This window comes from Myripristis murdjan, chromosome 16 (genome assembly GCF_902150065.1).
Source record: "Myripristis murdjan chromosome 16, fMyrMur1.1, whole genome shotgun sequence".
Lineage (NCBI taxonomy): Eukaryota > Metazoa > Chordata > Actinopteri > Holocentriformes > Holocentridae > Myripristis > Myripristis murdjan.
The window spans coordinates 29,954,124-29,974,151 of record NC_043995.1 but is presented as its reverse complement, the minus strand read 5'-3'; positions in this window follow the sequence as shown (position 1 = coordinate 29,974,151).

Below are 20,028 nucleotides of genomic sequence, written 5' to 3'. Positions count from 1 at the left end.
CCCTCTCCCAATTAATGCTGTTTCAAAATGTTCAAGTGGGTTTTTATTGCGAATCAGATAGCCGTTGTGCCCCGGAGGTCTCTGTTTAATATTTCATCCGCAGCTGTGTGGATATGATCAGATGAGATTTCCCATTCCTCTCATTTCATTTTAAGCTTTCATTTAAACCCCACTGCTCAGAATAGAGGTATCAAAACCCAGTCTAAATAACGATGACATTTACATGACTAATTGATGCTATGGTACCATCCCAATTTGTTCTTTCGAAAACACACAAGCGATGGAGAGCGCTAATCCAAGCTGATTCGCGGATCAGCATCATACAAATTTGGAACAGTGTTATTAGCCGGGGGCGATGTAATACTACTAAATATTCTCTGGCAGTACTTCGTCAGCCAGTCAGTCAGTTCAACATGGAGCACACAAACAAGGACGCACATCATGCTCCCTGCATGAGGCGGAAACCAGGCTTTCACCCCCATTTTCCGTAGCTCTTAATCTCATCTAGAGAGCCTCGACCCGCAACACGGACACGCTGTCTGTCTGATCAGCGAGCAGGCCACCCGTGTCACCGCCAAAAACTGAAAGCAGAGGAGCTGGTGGAGGATGAAAAGGCCAACATCCCACTCCTCCGTCCTCCTTAATATTTGGTTTCTTGGATGAGCTGCTGCACTGCTGCTGGCTCTCTCACTGAGCTCTCTGCTCGCTCACCAGGGGATGCGAGCACTGCTCTGACAAGTGGTGGCTGGAGAAACTAAACTTGCATGTTTCAGTGTGCCATATAGGGGAGAGTGGGGTAAATAGTGCCAGTTTTTACTTAAAGTGCCTTCAAAGCGAGGGGATTACAGTAATGCCTCCAACTAAAATATGCACATATAGTTTAGGATGTTGTGCATCCCTGGGAACAGTCACTTTGGATCTTATATAAACTGTTTGAGAAATACAGCTTTCAAAAAAAAAAGTGGTTTTGTGGCACAACTTGCCCCCGGTGCGGGGTAAATTGTGCCATTAGAGAGAATACACTGGGGTAAATTGTGCCATTGATAATTGAAGAAAACAGATCATTTTAATCTCACAAATGATAATGCTATATAAAAGCAAAACAAATTTAATACAAAATTATTTATTTAACATTTATTTATTATTTTAACAAGATCACAGGCCACTTTTCTATAACAAGGCCGAGCGCCACATGAACACATACCCAGAACAAAATAAAAATTCCAAAATGAGCACCTGCAAATCATCTTCATCTGAATCGGAATAGATTTAGTGATCAAAGGTAAGAAGACAATGTACAATAACAATAAAATATAATAAAGTAAAATATAGTATATAATCACAAGTTATTCCACTGGCACAACTTACCCCAGGCCCTTTGGCACAAATTACCCCAAGCCCACCATTTTGAAAAAAATGCCTCCCCCAGCTGTTTTGAGCTAACATCATGCTAACTGTATAGACTCATGGTGTAGCTTACTAAAGTACTAAAACCTGTGTGAACTGTTTTCAAAGTTTTCTATAATTGATCAAACACAGCAATCAAAAAACCTTGATCATAGAAATTTTACTTTGGAGGGCAAAAAAATGTTTTTTGAACTGAAATGTGCTTTCCTCTCAAGCCATGTGTCTCCCTTCTTTGCAGGATGAGTGAAATGGATGCCTCTTCAAAAATATGTGGTCACATGACCATCTTCTTCTATGGTTTTCTAGATAACGGGTGGCACTACTTGCCCCTTGGCACAAATGACCCCACTCTCCCCTACACAGGAAAAAAAAAATCCATCTTAACAAGTCATTTGGTCTCGTATTCGAGTGTTAAAAATCTTGTTTTAATTCAAACAAGTGAAAAAATCTGCCAGTAGGATGAGACAATCTTATTTCCAGTGCTAATCAGCCTGTTTCTGGACTCTGTCGTTTTCTTGAGACTTGCATTTTGGCGGATTTATGTTTATACACCAGGGTGTCCGGGTGTGAGCAGCAAAATGATGCGTTTACGGCCTGAATGGCGCTGGACGGCGGTGCACCTCGCGTTTTTTTTGTAACAACACGGCACGGCGCCCTGGAGGTTTTGTTGGGTAACAGGATGAACCACGGACGGCCTGCCGCTTGCAGACACTGCGCCGTGCCGCTGGTGCCGTGAGCACTGTAAACGCAAAATGGAGCATAAATCAGCTTTTATTCCGGCTTGTTTCAACATATTTATGCTGGTTCTGAGAAAGTGACGCTGCCTTGGAGACGAGTTGGATCAGCTCATCCTCCTGGCAGAGTTTTTTCACTTGTTTTAAGAAAAACAAGATTTTAAGACTGAATATGACACTAAATAATTTGTTTTTTTGAAGTGTGAGTGTTGCAGTTGGAGGATGGATTTTTGATGCAGCTGCAGCTCTAAGAGGAAATGAAACGTCGTGCAATGATTTATATGACGTGGCCTCTGTGAGGATGCCATTATCTACCGTAATTAAAGCTGAACAAGGTAACTTCACGTGTTTGTCGGCTCCAAATGGCAGTGAGGAGGTAAGTGCATGAGAAGCACTCGGGTCTCAATTACCAGAAATCTCATAAAGCGACACGAGTGAACCGCACACCGCTCGCTCCTGTTTGGAAACTCTGTGGCTCGGTGATGCTTTCTAAAAAATGAGATACAAGGCGAAAGGTCTGAGACGAGGTGAGTTCAGCTTTCTGGGGACGGAGCGCTTACTTAATGCTGCTTTGGAGAGAAAACAAAAAATCACTCTTGTGTTTTGTGTCTACTTCCTGGAGCCAAAAAGGATTTCCCAGCAGGATTTGGGGCATGCATGGTGAACCTGCGGCATCTCAGTTAGTGTTCCTCTGCTGCAGCCGCACTTTTTTTTTTTTTTTTTTCAAAATTTATTATTTTATATTTAAGGAAAAAAAGACATAACCATAACAACAACAATAACAACACCCTGGCTCGGACATGTAAAATGAAATTAGAAAAAAAAAATACCTGTGACACTAGTTTAGGGGAAAAAAACCTAAAATAAATAAATAAATTTAAAAATAAATAAATAAATAATAATAATAATGATGATAATAATAATGATAAATTATAGAAAAAAATTATAAAATAAACTAAAAAAAAAAGTAAAAATAAATAAAAAATAAAATAAATAATAAAAAAGGAAAAAAGAGAAAAAAGAAAAAAATAAGTAAAGCAATAAATAAACAGGTAAATTAAGTACACAGGTACATAAATGAATGGATAAACCAATAAACACACTTTTTGATTCAGGCTGGTAAGATGGGCGTATTTTACATTGAAACCTTGCCTAATGCATAACAGTGGAGTTAACCGTCGACACAGTCTGCTTGGCTTGGCTTTTTGGAAATGGTAGCACACTGGTTGATGAGTTTGCAACTGAAAGGTCGCCGGTTGAAATCCCTGGACTGGGCGGGGAATATGAATGATTAACACTCTCCCCTCCCTCAGTCACTACTAGTAATGTAGATTATTATCATTATTATGGTTGCTTGATGGGCTCTTATGACTCTGCTCCTTTTTGAGAGCCTTTCAAACAACTGAATTTTCATGTCTTTCTTTTTTTTTTTTTTAAATCCTAAAAATGACTTTAGTATCCTTCTGAACTCCAAAACATACCTTCCTGTTGTGCAAACTGCCATTTTGGTTAAAACAGCGTTGATATGACAGCAGCAAAAGCTCTCTCGCCCAGCCATAACCCTAAAGTTAACCCATGCAGGCATACTTTGATTTTTTTTTTTTTTTTTTTTTCACAAACAACACTACCGCTGTGGTGCCCTTAAGCAAGGCATCTCACTCCGTGTTTGAATTTAAGCTGCTCATTGGCCAAAGAGTAGAAATCTGAGGTTGCGCTCGGCAGCGTCCAGGTGTGAATGTGTGTGTGGCTGCGTGAGCGGGGATGAAAAAGAGCTCGGGCCTTCAGAAAAGCCCTTCCTTGAAGAAATAAAAGAAGAAGAAAAAGCGCGGCTGGTGATTCTGTTTTCTTCCCGGTGTTTCGCACGCCGGGAGCCGTCGTTACTCAGAGTTATTGCACCATTTCCTGAGGCCTGCAAAGCTTCTTGTTGATGTTTCTGGCACTTAATTAGAGAAGTTGATGTCACCTCTGAAATTTAGTTGTAAAAAAAAAAAAAAAAAAAAAAAAAAAGTTGATGGCTTTTATTCGCATAAAGCTTTCTCACAAAGCCGCATCCATTGCATTATCTTCCTCCCTCCACTCTGCTCTGTCATCCGGCTCACCAGTCGCGCTTGTTGTTTTTTTTATGTGTTCATAGTTATCTTAAATCACATTGCAGAGTGTTTAGGCTGCCAAAGAGCACGGTGTTCTCTCTCTCTCCTGCCTCTCTGTTTCCATCTATACATACATACCGCCCTTTCTGTTTTCACACACCGTCTCTCTCCTCCTTTATCCGGCCCCGTCCATGTTTCTCCCCTCCCAGCGTGACCTCGACTCCTCTCACTATTTAGACTTGTAACAGCATCGATTCCCCGTGTAAACAGGACATGGCTCCCGTTTTCCCATGGTGCAATTTCAGCTTAAGTCAGACATCAATACATCAATGGTCTCCTCCCAGGCTTCTCCGGAACACACGCGCAAATTGATATCCAATGTGGGCTAAATGAACACCCGCAAAAAGCAAATACATACACGTAGAGTCAGTCTGTCTCCTCATTTTTCTTTATAAATCTGTCTGTCTCTCTCTCTGTGTGTGTCTGTCCTTTCAGACTTCTTCAGCAGACATCGCTGGAGGCAGTTAATCTGCTGGATTACAGTGCTTCATGTGCTCTGTAGATCAGTGCACCTGTGCTGTACTCTTGCATCCCTGCCCCCCAAACACCGCCTCATAAAATCGCATGAAATAACCATGAGCCCTGAAATGCACATTTGCATGCTGTGGAGACAAATGATGCGAACTTTATGTTCCCTCACCACCATTTGGATTATGCGACAATAGCGCATAATCCATATCGGACGATTGGACGCGCCGTTTTCCTGTGTTCGCCATGAGAAAAGGCGGGCGAACAGCAACGGCGAGGCAAACAAAACTGCTTGGTTAAGGGTAGAGGTGACGTTTCAGCTCATTTCATTTAGACTGTTGCACAGCTCCCGCAATTTCCAAATGCCTCTGGCTACCTTTTTTTTTTTTGTTGTTGTTTTTTTTATTCCCGAGCCGAATATTGGAAGTGAAAGCATCCGTAAATCCTTATCCACTTTGCAGTCATCCTGATGGAAATCGCCAAGGTAACACTACATGGTGTCAGACGCAGATACTTTATTTATGGTCTGCATTTCTATTGTGCTTTTCTAGTCTACCAACTCATACCACTTTACAATGTTGCTTCCCATCAGGATTAGGGGTTCAGTGTCTTGCTCGAGGACACTTCAGCACGCTCTCCGGAGGCGCTGGGGATCGAACCAGGAACCCTTCCATCACCAGACAACCACACTGCCTCCGATCACAGCTCTGGGTGGTGCTACTAAATCGGCGAACAATGCCATGGTTTGCTTAAATTTCAGAAGAATCAAGCCGAATGCAAATTGGAAATCAATGGAAAGCTGAGATGATGTACTGAGAGCACAGAGGGATGTGAAGGATGTGGGATTAAATGATGGAGGGATGAAGGTAAAAGTCATTGATAAAAGGTTCAGATTTAGGGGATGAAGGGATGGAGGGTGAAAGTTAAAGGCATGAGGGAAGAAAAGAGGATAGAGAACCGATGGGTGTAGGAGCGCTGTGATTGGCTGCTGTCGAGCGGAGGCTGGAGAACAGGAGGAACCATGGGAGCTGAGACTCCTCTGAGACGGAGCCCCCAGAGGTTTCTGCGCTCAACAATACAAAGAACAGAAAAAACGGGATGTGTCCAAGGCGTGGTCTTTGTTCCCAAATTTAATCTCAAGGGTAGCCCATTTTTATTAAGACGGCTTTATTACAGACGAGTTATTTAACCTCTTAAGACCCGAGCTCTTGTTTGATATGCATATGATTCTATTTTGGCTTACTGGACCCTGATAAGTATAAAAACTACGCATCGTCTTTTTACATGGTGTAGTTTTAGAGAATAATGATGTCCAAATATGTGGACACTGGTTCTCAATGTCCTTAAAACACAATAAAGTATAGTGTAATAGTGTAATAGAGTACAAAAGTCTTTATTTCCACCCTGAACATTGCAGTTTTTGTCCTGACTGCTTTGTCTTGTATTAATAACACATACAAACATATTTTTGAACGTGTTTTGAATATCACAGTGCAAAAAAACAAAATGAAGTAACAACATGTTTGCCCCCTTTGGAGAGTCACAGCTACAGTAAGGCATCATATGCTTGTAACAAAAATATAAAACAAGTGTGGTAGGTCGTGTAAGGGTCCACATACGCTACTACATACATAACTACTACAGTAATATAACCCAAAATGTCCACGTATGTGAACGCCAGGTCCTAAGAGGTTAACGGTGTGTCATGATTGGCTGAAACAAGAGCTTCACCGCTGGAAGAACAACAACAGCTCCCTCGTTTTGTCTTGTGTTCAAATTTGAACATCAGCTTGCAGCACAGACTCTCTCTGGAGCATCCAAAGACCGTGGAAGAGAGAGGCTGGCATGAGAGACTCGTTACCGCTAAATAAGAAAAGCTTTTGCTGAAAAGTCGAACTTCACTCGCGGTAGAAATCGTGTCATTTGCTAAGAACAGAATCCAGGTTGTTGGAGTTGAGGGTAAACGTGGCGCTCAGCCCCTCTGATCTCCGCACTCCTCTCTTTGTACGGCGCCGTTTCGACGTCAGGCGGCTTCTGTTTCTGGTCGTGTCTCCTGCAGACGATCCTGTCATGCTGGGGGAAACATGTTCCTCTCCTTTGTGCATGGGACTTTTTTCATTTTCATTTTGAAACATTGCGCTTGTTTCGTGAAAGTTTTGGTTTCCCCGACTGCACGTGCGATGGTGTTCAGCGTTGCACGGTGTAACTTTATCGACTGCAGCCGAACCGCCTCCTCAGCCCGGTGACCCAGACCAGCAGAGCGTCGCTGTGGTGGAAAACCCAGTGATTCTGTTGCCAGGGAGTCTCATTTCATGCCGAATAGGAGGATTATATACATTATTCACATTCTGATATTGTGATGCTATTACAAAACGCCCACACACCCACACAACCACCCACACACGCAACTGCATGCACACACACACACACACACACGCTCACCTCACAAGAAATATGTGCATACTGTTTACAGCCTCATAAAATGAGGATGCCGACTCAGACATAAAAGATTACATAAAGCAATTCCTTGTGGTTATTTTTCTCGCTTCGTTTTCCTCGCATGGAAATGAACTGCAGAATTTCTGCCTCCGTGAGTCTCCGGGTCCCCCGGTGCGACTGCACGAACCTCCGACTCGCCTGCCGCGCCGCGCCGCGCCGCGCCGCACTGTGAGCGATTACAAACAGGAAAGCAAAGCGAGAAGCCGTGGGCAGGGTAGACCGTTTCCCCCCCCTGCACTGTGTAAAGATAGGTGCTGTATAGTAGCCTTGTAACTGGGCCGTGGAGGCCCCCTAAAGCAGGAGGAAGGAGTAACAAGCTGACCGCAATCTATTATTAAGTACCGGATCAAAGCCGAGGGAAGACGGGGGCATCCGCGGGACTGGAGGAGGCTGGCGGGTTCACAGCGCTGTGTTGGCGGTGCTGAGGGTGTAAGAGCAGCAGAGCAGGGAATTCACTTATTTTACATCCCCACCATGTGATTCTCAGTTTTAGTTAACCGTGGGGATGTGTGGTAGTTTGTCATAGGGAAACTGCAACTTTTCTGACCTGGCAACTGGGTCAAAAGAGTAAACCACAGGGGTTTTTTTTAACCACGGTGTTGTGCTGACTCAAAACAAGTTTACACCTTTTTTTTTTTTTTTATTATTCATCTTCTTGCCTGAGTCTAGGGAGAGGTGAAATTCCTCCACGTTGTGTATGTGCATCCGAGAAGAGGCCCCAGTGCATTTCAGCGGAAAATTTTAGTCTTCACAATTTGTTATTCAAATTTTTTTTTTTTTTGGTCCGTGCTTACACCCACCTTCAAATAAGAGAAGGCTATGTACCAGCGCAATAGTGGCATAACCTGTACAATATTAAGCCGTGGCATGAATTCAACAGCCGAACACAGCGCACAACAGCTCAGCTCCCAATTTAAGCACCGGCTGAGAGTGCAGTAAAAAACTGCTCTGCTTAAAGAGCCGCAGGCAACAGATTGAGCCTCCCCTGATTTGCATTCCGGTCTGAATAACAGATTCGCGGTGTCATGCACACTTAAGGCAAGGAAACTACAGGATATTGTATGGAAATCATTTCGTCTATGAGACCGTGCTGTAAATCGGTGGCACGGTAGAAGCAAAAAATAGGTTAAAAATACATAGCCTAGTGTATCAGGAGGAGGCTGAAGTGTGAGTTTGTCCTTGGGCTAAGGTTGTTTGTGTGAAAAAATATAACCTTTGCTGCACAGGTGTATACTGAGCATGTGAGCTGCCGTCGTGGAAAAAAAACCCAACGCTGCATTTTTTTTGGTGGCTTTCACCGTGTTCACTTTCAATGCGTGTCTTAGAGGGACGGTAAACACAGTAAAAAATGGGGATTTTATTATATATCATTATTCACAGGTGCTATCTTCATCATCTACCGACATTTGCAGACATTTGCAGACATTTGCAGTTCCTTAAAGTCAATGAGTGTCATCAAACAGGGTTTTAGGGGCTGCGTTTTCTACAGTAATCCATTCCAGCGGAGTGGACGGGATATCCCATGGAGTAACGTTACTGTCCCGGCTGTGGCTCTAGTGAAACCAGACAACTGTAGGGAAAATAGTTGGAGATAATGTACAGTGACCAGATGTTCCGATTTGTCCCAGTTTCAAGCTGTAAAACACTAAAATGTCTCACTAAAACACTCATTACCAAACTGTCTAGGTTTTACACTATTTATGCCCACAATTCAAACCAAATATATACATAAACTACTCACAAAAAGTTAGGGATATTCGGCTTTCGGGTGACATTTCAGGATGAACCTAAAATGCATTATCACCTTTACAGGTGAACTTAATGTGACCTTCTGTAAACTTTTGAATGCACATGTCCAACTGTTCAATGTTTCAGTACTTTTTGCACAAGTTGCTGTTCTCTAACAAGGAGTTTAACGGCAAAATTCACATCAGGTGTTTGATGCTCCAGCTCATCGAGGTCGTATCATTAGGGAACGGCTGCTGGAGACTGGGGTACCTAAAATGGAGTGGCCTGCACTTTCTCAGACCTGAATCCCATAGAAAACCTATGGGATCAGCTGAGTTGCCGTGTAGAGGCTCGGAGCTCTGTACCCCAGAACCTCAATGTCCTGAGGGCCGCCCTTCAAGAAGAGTGGGATGCCATGCCTCAGCAGACAATAAGTCGACTTGTGAACAGCATGAGACGTCGTTGTCAAGCTGTAATTGATGCTCAAGGGCACATGACAAGTTATTGACACTGACATTTTTTGTTGTGGTATACCCACCACTGTTGTTGGCTTTTGTTTCAAGAAATTGTTTGAGATGAGGAAATCACCAGTGCATGCTTCTACTTAAATGCCCTACTTTCATGATATAATATCACTGTAGCGTGAACATTTTATATTTTCCATAAATTTCACCCGAAAGCCAAATATCCCTAACTTTTTGTGAGTAGTGTATAAGTGCTTTTGGTTGAATCTCATGGTACCAGACTCAAAATAATCTGACCTCTTGTTTTAACGCTACGATCCTCAGAAGCCAGTGATGTTTCAGGTAACCATTTGGCTGTTTTGTCACTGTGCCTGCGCTTGACAAATATCTTGTGTTTTGTTTTAAAAGGTATCTGACTATCAGTATTATGTTACATTATACACCAGTGCTTGTGTTTTATGTTTATTAGTGTTATAGTTTTCAAATAAATTAGATTTTGAGGTGATTTTTGGGAGATGGAACAATTGTTTTCACGTGCTGAGGTGTTGTCCATGGTGCACCTGGTAAGTTTGCTGAGTGCTGAAGTAACTGTCCCGCAATCCTGTTGAAAACACCTGTATGCATAAGTGCATACGTGTGCACGTGCATGAGCATGTGGTACACCTTAAGGCTCCCAGTTTGGGGGTTTGAAAATATTGTCACTTTAAACCAGTGCTGAAACAAGATGACAGCAAATGTTTTCCTGGCTGACATGTTGTTGAAACTTGCATTTTGGAGGCTTGTTGTAGGATTGATGTGAGGAAGGTGCCATCACTGTAAAGATCCATATTTAGATGGAAATCTTTGCTAACCTGTCCTCTTGATATAATCCTTATAGTCCAGTAATTTTAGGCCAAAATTGCAAGAGAATCAAACTCAACTGATTTTGTATCCTCGGTTTGTCCTGAGTGAGGGAAAAAAGTCCCAAAGAATCCCATTGGTGGAAAGTTTTGAAACTCACCTATTTATGACCATATTTAAACAGTGAATTAAAAGGTTACTATATACAGAGTAACCTTTTAATTCACTGTTATATAGTAACCTTTTAATTCAAGGTTACTATATATATAGTAACCTTTTAATTCACTTTTTAAATGTCTCTTCTGGCATTTATTCCTTATATTCCTTATTAGCGCATATCAAATCAGATAATGTGTGATATGCATGTGTAAACAGAATAATTCAAAGAACTTGTAATTGACTTTTTTTCTTGTCTTTGTGTGTGCAATCAACTTGTGAATTTTTATAGTGATATCTGAAAGTAAAATTTGGAACCCCTTTCCCCAGTGTGTTAAAAACAGTGTTTTTTGGTATTATATGGTCATAAATAGGTAATTTTCAAAACTTTCCACCAATGGGATTTCTTGGGACTTTTTTTTCCCTCACTCAGGACAAACTGAGGATACAAAATCAGTTGAGTTTGCTTCTCTTGCAATTTGTCCTAGGGTTTTTTCATAAAATGACTGGACTATTATCGTGCAAACAAGTTAACAGCTACTTCATCAGTTATTGTTACTCTTCTTTGTTGAAGCAAGCGCACACTAGCTTCACGGCTATCAGAGGCAGCTGAGGAGTCGATCAAATGGGGCTGGGAGAAATAAAAACCGAGGTCATACTCTAACTGAACCCCCCGACTCATGCCGTAACTTTATAATCCCCAGCAAAAACCGATCGTTTGAGAAAACAGCTGACAGGCCTCCCTCTCCTTCACCGCCTCACACAATCCCTCATCATGATTTCTCTGCCCAATGACGGCAATAAAACAACATTTTAATGACAAATCCCACATTTTAGTTTATCATCCCTTTAAGTGATTTCTGTGATCTTTGGGCCCTTGAGGAAAAAAAAAGAAAAAAAAAAAAAACGATATACTTCTCACATCTTTTTCCATGAACATCTGGACAGCACCTGCTCCAGTCTCGCCACATCTCTGCGTCCATATTTCACAGAGTCGCCGTCATTTTTATGCCTCTCTGCAAAGCGGCAAGCAGCACCTCCCTGTTTTTGACTCGCCAGCAAAAAAAAAACAAAAAACGCCGACCCCCATTTTGATCTTTTATTGCAATGTTTAGCATTCCTGCCCTCTCTGACGGAAAATATCAATTTTTGGAATGAATCTGAGAAAGAGCTGTATCCTTTTCAGAGTATTTCCTTCAGGAGCGCTGCCAATCCTTCGTTATAGAAAAGATATTTTATATGGGGGCTTGTTTACAGTCATTTTTTCCGCAGTTAAATATTCGTTTGGGCTCCTTTGAAACCCGGGCTTAATATCCCCATCCAAGCTGCATATTTAATAAGGCGGAGGGTGCAGGGAGAGCGCGCTAGGCTGTAACCTTTATGCTTCCCTTGATGACGTCGCGGGATCGATAAGGTAATAGCAAGAGCTGGAAATATAAGGGCAGCGAGTCACAGTCCACCTGCTTGTGACCTTTTTAAAAAAATCCAGGGATGCCAGCTCTGAAAACTCATCAGCCTCGCGCCGCCTCACAATGCCACGCGACGGCTCAGGCTTTGCTGCAGCGTTGCATCACGGCCCTGATGGCGTCTTAACACACCTCCCTTTGCTAAATGGACTTGTTTGTCTGCCGGGGAGCCCTGTCGGGGGGGTCTGATGTCATTCATATTTGATGGAGCACAATGGAGGTAACCTTTAAGGCATCCCACTGCTGAATACTCCCAGATGACCTTTTCGTTTTTTAGCCGGACTCCTTTCCTCGGTAACCAGAGTTGCCCTGATGCGAGCCGGACGAGTCCTGCACACGCGGCGAATCACACACACGCAGATGTTTTTTTTTTTTTTTTTTTTTTTTTTAGATGCTCATTCCAGCGCCCTAGACTTTAGCTGATGCTCTTATTCTGAAAGACTCACGGTGCTGCCTTCACATCATGTAGGATTCACTGTAAATACGAGCTGCTGATGGGCTTTCTTCTCACCGCTGCTCTTGGTCAAACGCACCTGAATATTAGCACACATTTCTTTTTGTTTTTTGGTGCAGGAGCGTGTCTATTAATTAGTAACTTAACAGCATAACACCGCTGACATTTATAATCCCAGGTTTTTGTGTTGAGCGTTACTGTTCCATCACACATTTTGAGATGAAAACATCATCGATTCTGAATCTTTTCTTTTACTTTATTAGATTTGTAACACAGCAACTACGTCAACAGTCATTTAAACTTTATATATGTATAATACATCCTTTGTATTATACATATATATCTTTTATTGTTTGTTTTCTGTGTCTACAACATCTATTGCATGTCTGTCTGTCATGGGGAGGGATCCCTCCTCTGTTGCTCCCCTGAGGTTTCTTCCTATTTTTCTCCCTGTTAAAGGGGTTTTTTTTTTTAGGGAGTTGTTCCTCATCCGATGTGAGGGTCTAAGGACAGAGGATGTTGTATTTTCTGTAAAGCCCTTTGAGACAAATTTGTAATTTGTGATTGTGGGCTATATAAATAAATAAAATTGAATTGAATTGTACCGCTGATGCGTACATGATTCAGTTACTGGATTACTGCTGGGATTATGGCCTTTTATGGTTTCAGTGACGTCACGAGGGAAATAACAGGTATTTTTTTTTCAGGGAAATCTATGTCTTGATGAACTTATTATTGGTTTTGAAATGCGGTATAGAAATTGACATGTGTGATGAATGATAGGGAAACTGTGAGTTGAGTTATTCCTCAGTTGATTTTACTTTGTTGAAGTCATTTCTTACTGTATTCTTTTTCTATTTTTGATATTTTTGAGCACTAATTGTTGGGACACTGTAAATAAAATGCAACATCCTGTTTTAGACCCTCTGGTTAAAGCCTCGTTACAGTGGCATAAATCTATAGACGTTCATGTTTAGGGGAAAACATGAAGTTTTTCTGTGGGATTTGATTTGTCTACAGGTGGCAAACATGACAGGGAATCCACCAATATCCAAATTATTCATATATTTACACGAATACAATCACTAAACAGGGATATAGCCGCTGCAGTTTGTTTAGGAAGGGATTCACACCAAAAATAGACCTTACTTTTGGAATCAGGTGCCTCGGTGTGTTATATGAATATCAGCAGGTCACTTGATGGACACATGCACATTTACACCTGGTCGTTTCATGCGTCCTGAGCATCTGGATCACATCTGGACACGGTTGATCCGCATAAAAATGCCGCTGTAAAGGCTCTCAGGACGCATATAAGACAGGTAGAGGTCTGAGTGCTGCAGCCACCACCGGAGATGATTTGAAACGCACTAGAGATCAGACAACTGTGAATACATTGACCTCCCCAAGATGCATTTGACAGCCAAAAACTCAGTGAACGCACACGGGACGACCCGCTCGCCCACCGATCTGATGTCAGGACGGCGACAGGGCTCGCCGGGGCTACAAGTGGCAGCTGTCCTCTGCTCCACATCCTCCTGGAAGCAGCTGCCATCTTTGTCTGGTCTCTGAGCGGCAGGGAAAACATGAAATAAACAGGAAGAGGGTATAATCGGTTTTCAAGAGATGCATCTGGCTGCCAAGTGCAAGAGCGGCGTGGCTGCACATCATCCGGCGGTTCCAGCCCAGACAGACGCTGGTGATCAAACGAGCCGGTGTGAACGAGGCCACGACGGCTGTCTTTCAGGCTCCAGCCACGAGAACAAAACCCGTTCATGTTGCCTCCGTCACGCCGATCGCCCCGCAGCCTCGTCCCGTCCATGCACGCCAAGTGGGAAATAAGAAGCGAGGGGTTAAAGTCTGCACAGCCGGCACCGACTAACTCCTGCAGAACTACGTACCACGGGATTTTCTCCCTTTGGACGCCACTTTGTGCATCGTTTGCTTTAATTTCCTTGTAGCGACACCTCAGTTTTTCAGTTTTTGTTGAATCCCCACCACTCTCTCACTATTCATCGCATAACATCCTCATTTCGGCAAACGCCACTGATTTGACATTGGACATTGTCCTCTGCCCAGATAGTGAACGGAGCCCTAATGTACTCGTTTGACCAGGACTGCTGCATGTTTTTTCTTTTCATTTTTCTTTTCTCTAGTATTTTCCTGCGACAAAAGCGAGCTGCTGCGCTGACATCTGGGCTTATCAGCTGCACCATCTCCTCACCTCCGACCCTCACTCGGTTAGCACCTGGAAACTGGCCCCGGCGGCCCCGCCGAGACGCGATCGAAGACCGGCAGTGACCACGGAAACGCAACCAGCCTTTACGAGCACGAGCACGCCCTCGTTTGGTGCGACAGTGGAACTGCGGCTGTTGTTGGTGACTTGCAGGGAGCCAGCCTGTAAACTTTTATTCTGCCTGGTTTCACCCCCCATGAGCCAGGAAATCATGACTGTCACAACATCACAGAAACCCCAATCATAACTGCACTTTTAATTCTGACCGTATTCTCCAGCGTGATGGCAAAAGATGGGTTTTACATAACTTTTGAGACAATAAAAGGTAAAGATTTGTCATTTGTTGTGAAGCTGGGGAAAAAGCAGGGCTGTTTTTTGACTTATGGAGTATTATAAAGGTTCCCAAAAGTTTATTTTTCATCTACAAGTTGCGCGTCAATGACACAGAAGTCTCTGGCTTGCATGAGTGAGTCAGACGTCCCGGATTGATTTCCCAAGAGAGAAAAAACCCCGTAGCAACTGGTGTGAACACAATTACTTTGAGATTAATGTCAAGAAAACAAAAGGCATGATGGTCGCTTTCAAATGAGATTGCAGCGGCCTCCTCCCGCCCCCGGTGAAAGGGTCCCTCGTTGTTCACCTATAAATATCTCGCTGCCGAAGTCGGTGACATGCAAAAGTGTGTGCGCAGCATCAAAAGTTATAGCGAGATGCAAAACAGTTTGCTGTCAGAAAAAAAAAAAAAAAAAACTTCTTTAATGCTGATCAGGTCTTCCTGTCACTGTTCTTCTTGATTTTTTTTTTTTTTTTTTTTTGTGCAAAGTGCCCTCGCCATCTGCCCTGTATGTATTTTGGGATGTATGTTTGTGCAGCAGGAGGGGGAGCGCAATCCACACACTTAGCAGTTTGGCAGCTGTTTCATTTGGGACGGGGGGCAGAGATTAAATTCACTTCTCAGGAAAGCACAGGGTTCCCTGGTTCATGATGTTCATGGGCATTCATGTTTCACACATAGTTTTTGCTTTTTTCTGCATATTGTATGGGTGGGGTCGGGGGGGTTAAAGACAGAATGAGCAGGATTTTCTCTAAAAAATAATGTTAACAATGTATAGACTCATACAAAAATAATCCCTCTCATTCATCACCATCATGAGCCACTGGCTGGAGGTTTGCCTCCCCCGCCTCTACCTTCAGCAACAGAGAAATATAAAAATATGTGCATTAGAACTCTGAAAAAGAAATACACACATTATGTTAAAATATGTGCATCAAACTTTGGAAAAGAAATATGTGTAATATGTAAAAATATGCGCATTAATCCCACTTTGTGCATTGATCCTAATTTGCAAAAAAAAAAAAAAAGTATGTGCATTATGTAATAATATTGCATTGATCCTTCTTTGTGCATGAATCCTAATTTGTAAAAAAAAAAAAAGCACATTATGTTAAAATATGTGCCTTAATCCAAAAGTAATATTACAACAATAAATACAGAAATAAGAATTTGAGAATGTGTAAAACGCATACCTATATGCGCCATCTCTACACTGGGGTATTGCCGTGTTGAATTATTTTCAAATTATTGCACAGTTGAATCATTAAATAAACAGTTAAATACAGTACGGTTATAAAATTAATGCAATTAAATAAAAAGATTTTAAAAAATAGGGGGATTTAAATTCAATTAATTCAAGCTACGAAAATCGCAGACCGCTGAAAAAAGGAAATATAGCGAGGCGAAACACCTCAGCTTTCACCTTTCACTGGCGAGCACTGAAGGAGAGGATGAGGATGAAGAGCGACGCGCTGTTGGACAGGTAGACGCCAGCGGGCCAATTTTTTTTTTTTTCCTAGGACAGTGACGTCACATTTTTGGCGGTCATTTGATTCCGCCGCCATCCTAGGAAATGAAAACTCACTCGCTAATTCTGGCTTTAAAAGTGGGTTAAAGCCGCCCGTCACTGTCGAATAAAGCAGAAATACCCAAAAAACAATAAATATGCGTATATTAAAAAAAAAAAAAAACGTGGGTTTGTTTGTAGTGCGGCTGCAGCGTCGAGCTTCAGCGAAAGTCGGCGCTGATTGCGGTGCGAGGCGCTCGGTGTAGCTGCTCAGGTAATTGCCTTCTTCAAAATTCAATTCATTCAGACTCATTTACCTCGCCCGTGCATTTCTGGATGAGCGATCGCTCCGACCAAACAGTGCAGAAGCAAAGCGCAGCGGGCGGCTTTACACACACACACACACACACAAAAAAAAAACTCTTTGCATTTGTCCTCCAGTATATTTTCCCTGAAGCGTGCAGCGGCTGTTGGGCTGTTTCCAGATTCCCTGATTGTCCTTTAAAGTCCAACCTTCATTTATTTATTTATTTATTTATTTATTTCGCCTTGAGTTTAGTGCTGTGATACCATGAGCGCAGTGCTTTGATGCAAATCCTCTGAAATGTCATGTTCTTTGTAATGAAATCTTTTCTTTTTTTTTGTAAACGCTCACAATTTACAACTGACAACCAGGACAATCTTGTCACCCTTTGCTTGATAAAATCAAAAGAGAGAAGAAAAAAAAAACGAAAGCAGAATCAAAACAAAACTGGAGAAGATATATTTATCTGACATTTTGAATCAAGTGCTGAGGATTACAAATAACCATGAAAACCTGGGAATGGTGGACATTTCAACTTCAATGGGACATTTACAAGAGAGACTTTTTGATTGATTATTGAGATTTAAATATTAATTAGTCACACTAAAGTTTACACTACTAGGAAAGGTACTCCCTTGCAGATCCCAGACAGAAAATTCAGTTTTTATTTTGGCATCATAAGCGTCATAAAGTGTGTTCAAGTTCGCAGTCGTCTCCAGCATCAGTCTTTGTAAACAGGTCAATAGAGGTTGTTCTTAGGTGAGGCGAGATTTAGACGAATAACGGGTATAAAATAGCTCTGGGAGCCGCTGTATAATGATTTTATTTCATTGTCTGTGCCGTGTCCAGCACTACTCCGCCAGATTGTTTGGGGAGCGGATGTGTTTGTGCCATTGATCTTGGCCATCTGATAAGGAAGCCGGCGACAGGCTGTTAACCTCAAACGGTAGGAACATTAATCCATTTCCAAACATCCCGCTGCTTTCCGCTCGGCTCTGCTCCGCTCCTCCCGGGCAGCTGCACCGAGGACAGCACTAGAACCGCCGCCGCTACCTCCTCTGAACTCCTCTGAACTCCTGTTTCTGGTTTTGTTATTTTGTTTTTCTTTGCATGCACGTCTATGTGGTCCTTTATGGGCGGAGCGAGTTTCATTGAAGACCCTTGATGAGCTTTAAAAAAACAAAATATGTCTGCAGCGGTGGAGGTGCCACTGCAAAAACTCAAGAATATTTGTCTTATTTCAAGTCAAAATGTCTTATTTCTAGTCAAAATTTCTCATTAAACTTAAAATAAGACATGATCACCTCAGAAGTAACTTGTTTTTAGACAATTTAGAAAATTTTCTTGTTTCATTTGTAAAATTTGCCAGTGGAACAAGTGAAAATTAGCTTGAAACAAGTGAAAATTGTCTAAAAACAAGTAATTTCTTATGTGATCATGTCTTATTTTAAGTGTAATGAGATATTTTGACTAGAAATAAGACATTGTGACTTGAAATAAGACAAATATTCTTTTTGGTTTTTAGTTTTTGCAGTGTGTGCTTGTTGGTTTTCGTCTGATAGCAGCTTTCATACAGAGTGTTGCAGGCCTGCAGCAGCTCGGGTCATGCAGTTTGAAGTGTTTACTACTTTGATGGGGAAGCGGTAAGTCTGAAAACTGTTTAGCTCGGGGCGTGCCTGAGGAAACATACACAATTAGGCCCTAATAGATTTTTGTTATTGCCAGCTGCATTTAGGGAATTTTATCATTAATGGGTGTGTTTCAAAAAGAGCTGAAGGTTGATGAAAAGTGCCTCGAGGCAAAATAGCGGATCACTTAACACAGAGGGATGGTTGCTAATGAATTTTCTAACTGATAGCTGCTTTGAGATGACTGTACGTCATTACAAGTGTATGTCACATTCCCACACACAGGATCTGATGTGACTCACGAAAGCCACAACAAAAATAATCGCTGACAAACTTTTGTTTTTTTTTTTTTTCATGATGAAACGATGTCATTAACAAGTAGCTCTTTGAAAACAAAAACTAAAATTATTATTATTATTATTATTTTTTATTTACCACCAGCAAAAAATAGCAATGCAAAAATGTCAGGTAGACTAATAGACAAAAATAAACATAAATTTGCCCCTTTCGCCAACAAGACAGACAACCTAAGTCTCAGTGCAGAAGAATATTCTTGACCGCGGCGATAACTCAGTGTTCACAGTGTAACCTCAGGAGAAATTAATGTTTTCAAGAGGAAGAAACTCTTAATTTCCTCCAAGAGGAATGCCACGGAAGAGCGGCTCCATTTCCCCGAGCTGACGCAGTAAACGCCACGTCGGTGATATTTTATAGATGATACTCTGACGTCCCGTTCTGTCTCGTCGTGAATCTTTGGCGTAAACTCGCCTGTGACGCACCGAGGCTCTGACAATCACATGAATTAACATGTCAAAATGTTTATTCATGAGCTTTAATGTTGACCTACTGGAGACACGGTTTATCCTTTGTATTGTTTCAGGTGGAAATCCAGTTAATACAGTGTTAAAAATGAAGATCACTCAGCAGAAAATGTCATCAGAGAGCAAACGCAGCACCGCAATGTGAGCAAGGAGACAAAGCCTCTTCATAGAATAATGTCGAGTCATTTAATTAAATTGATTAAAATTAACTGAAGTGTTAAATGAATGACCAAACTCTGACCAACAAAGAAAAAAAAATTCAACTAAGACTGAAACTAAAATTGAAATTCCTGTCAAAGTGAACCCTGAACCAAAGTCAGTGTGAAGTCAGTGGAGTGACCGTCCAGGTGAGAAAGTGAAAGGTTCCTCAGGTGAACGAGCGACAAACCGCGCAAAGGCAACGTCTTCTGCGACTCCCGGTTGTTGTGTTAGGACCCGATTCTTTTGTTTTGGGTTCTTTATATTTATTATATATATACTTTTTTTTATACTTTATATTTAAATAGGCTGTTTATATTTATTCATATATACTGTTTATAGTGATACATACTGTTTATACATATACATAGTTTATATTCATATATATTGTTTATACTTATATATCTTATTTTTATATTTACACTTCTTTTTTTTTTTTTACCTTGCTTTATTTATTTATTTTATTTTTATTTATTTATTTATTTATTTAGGCAAAATTTGTTTCTTGTTTCTAGCTAATTTTCACTTATTTCAAGTGAATTTGCACTTTTTCCACTGGCAAATTTTGCCAATGAAACAAGCAAATTTTCACTTATTTCAAGTGAATTTTCACTTGAAACAAGTGAAAATTGTC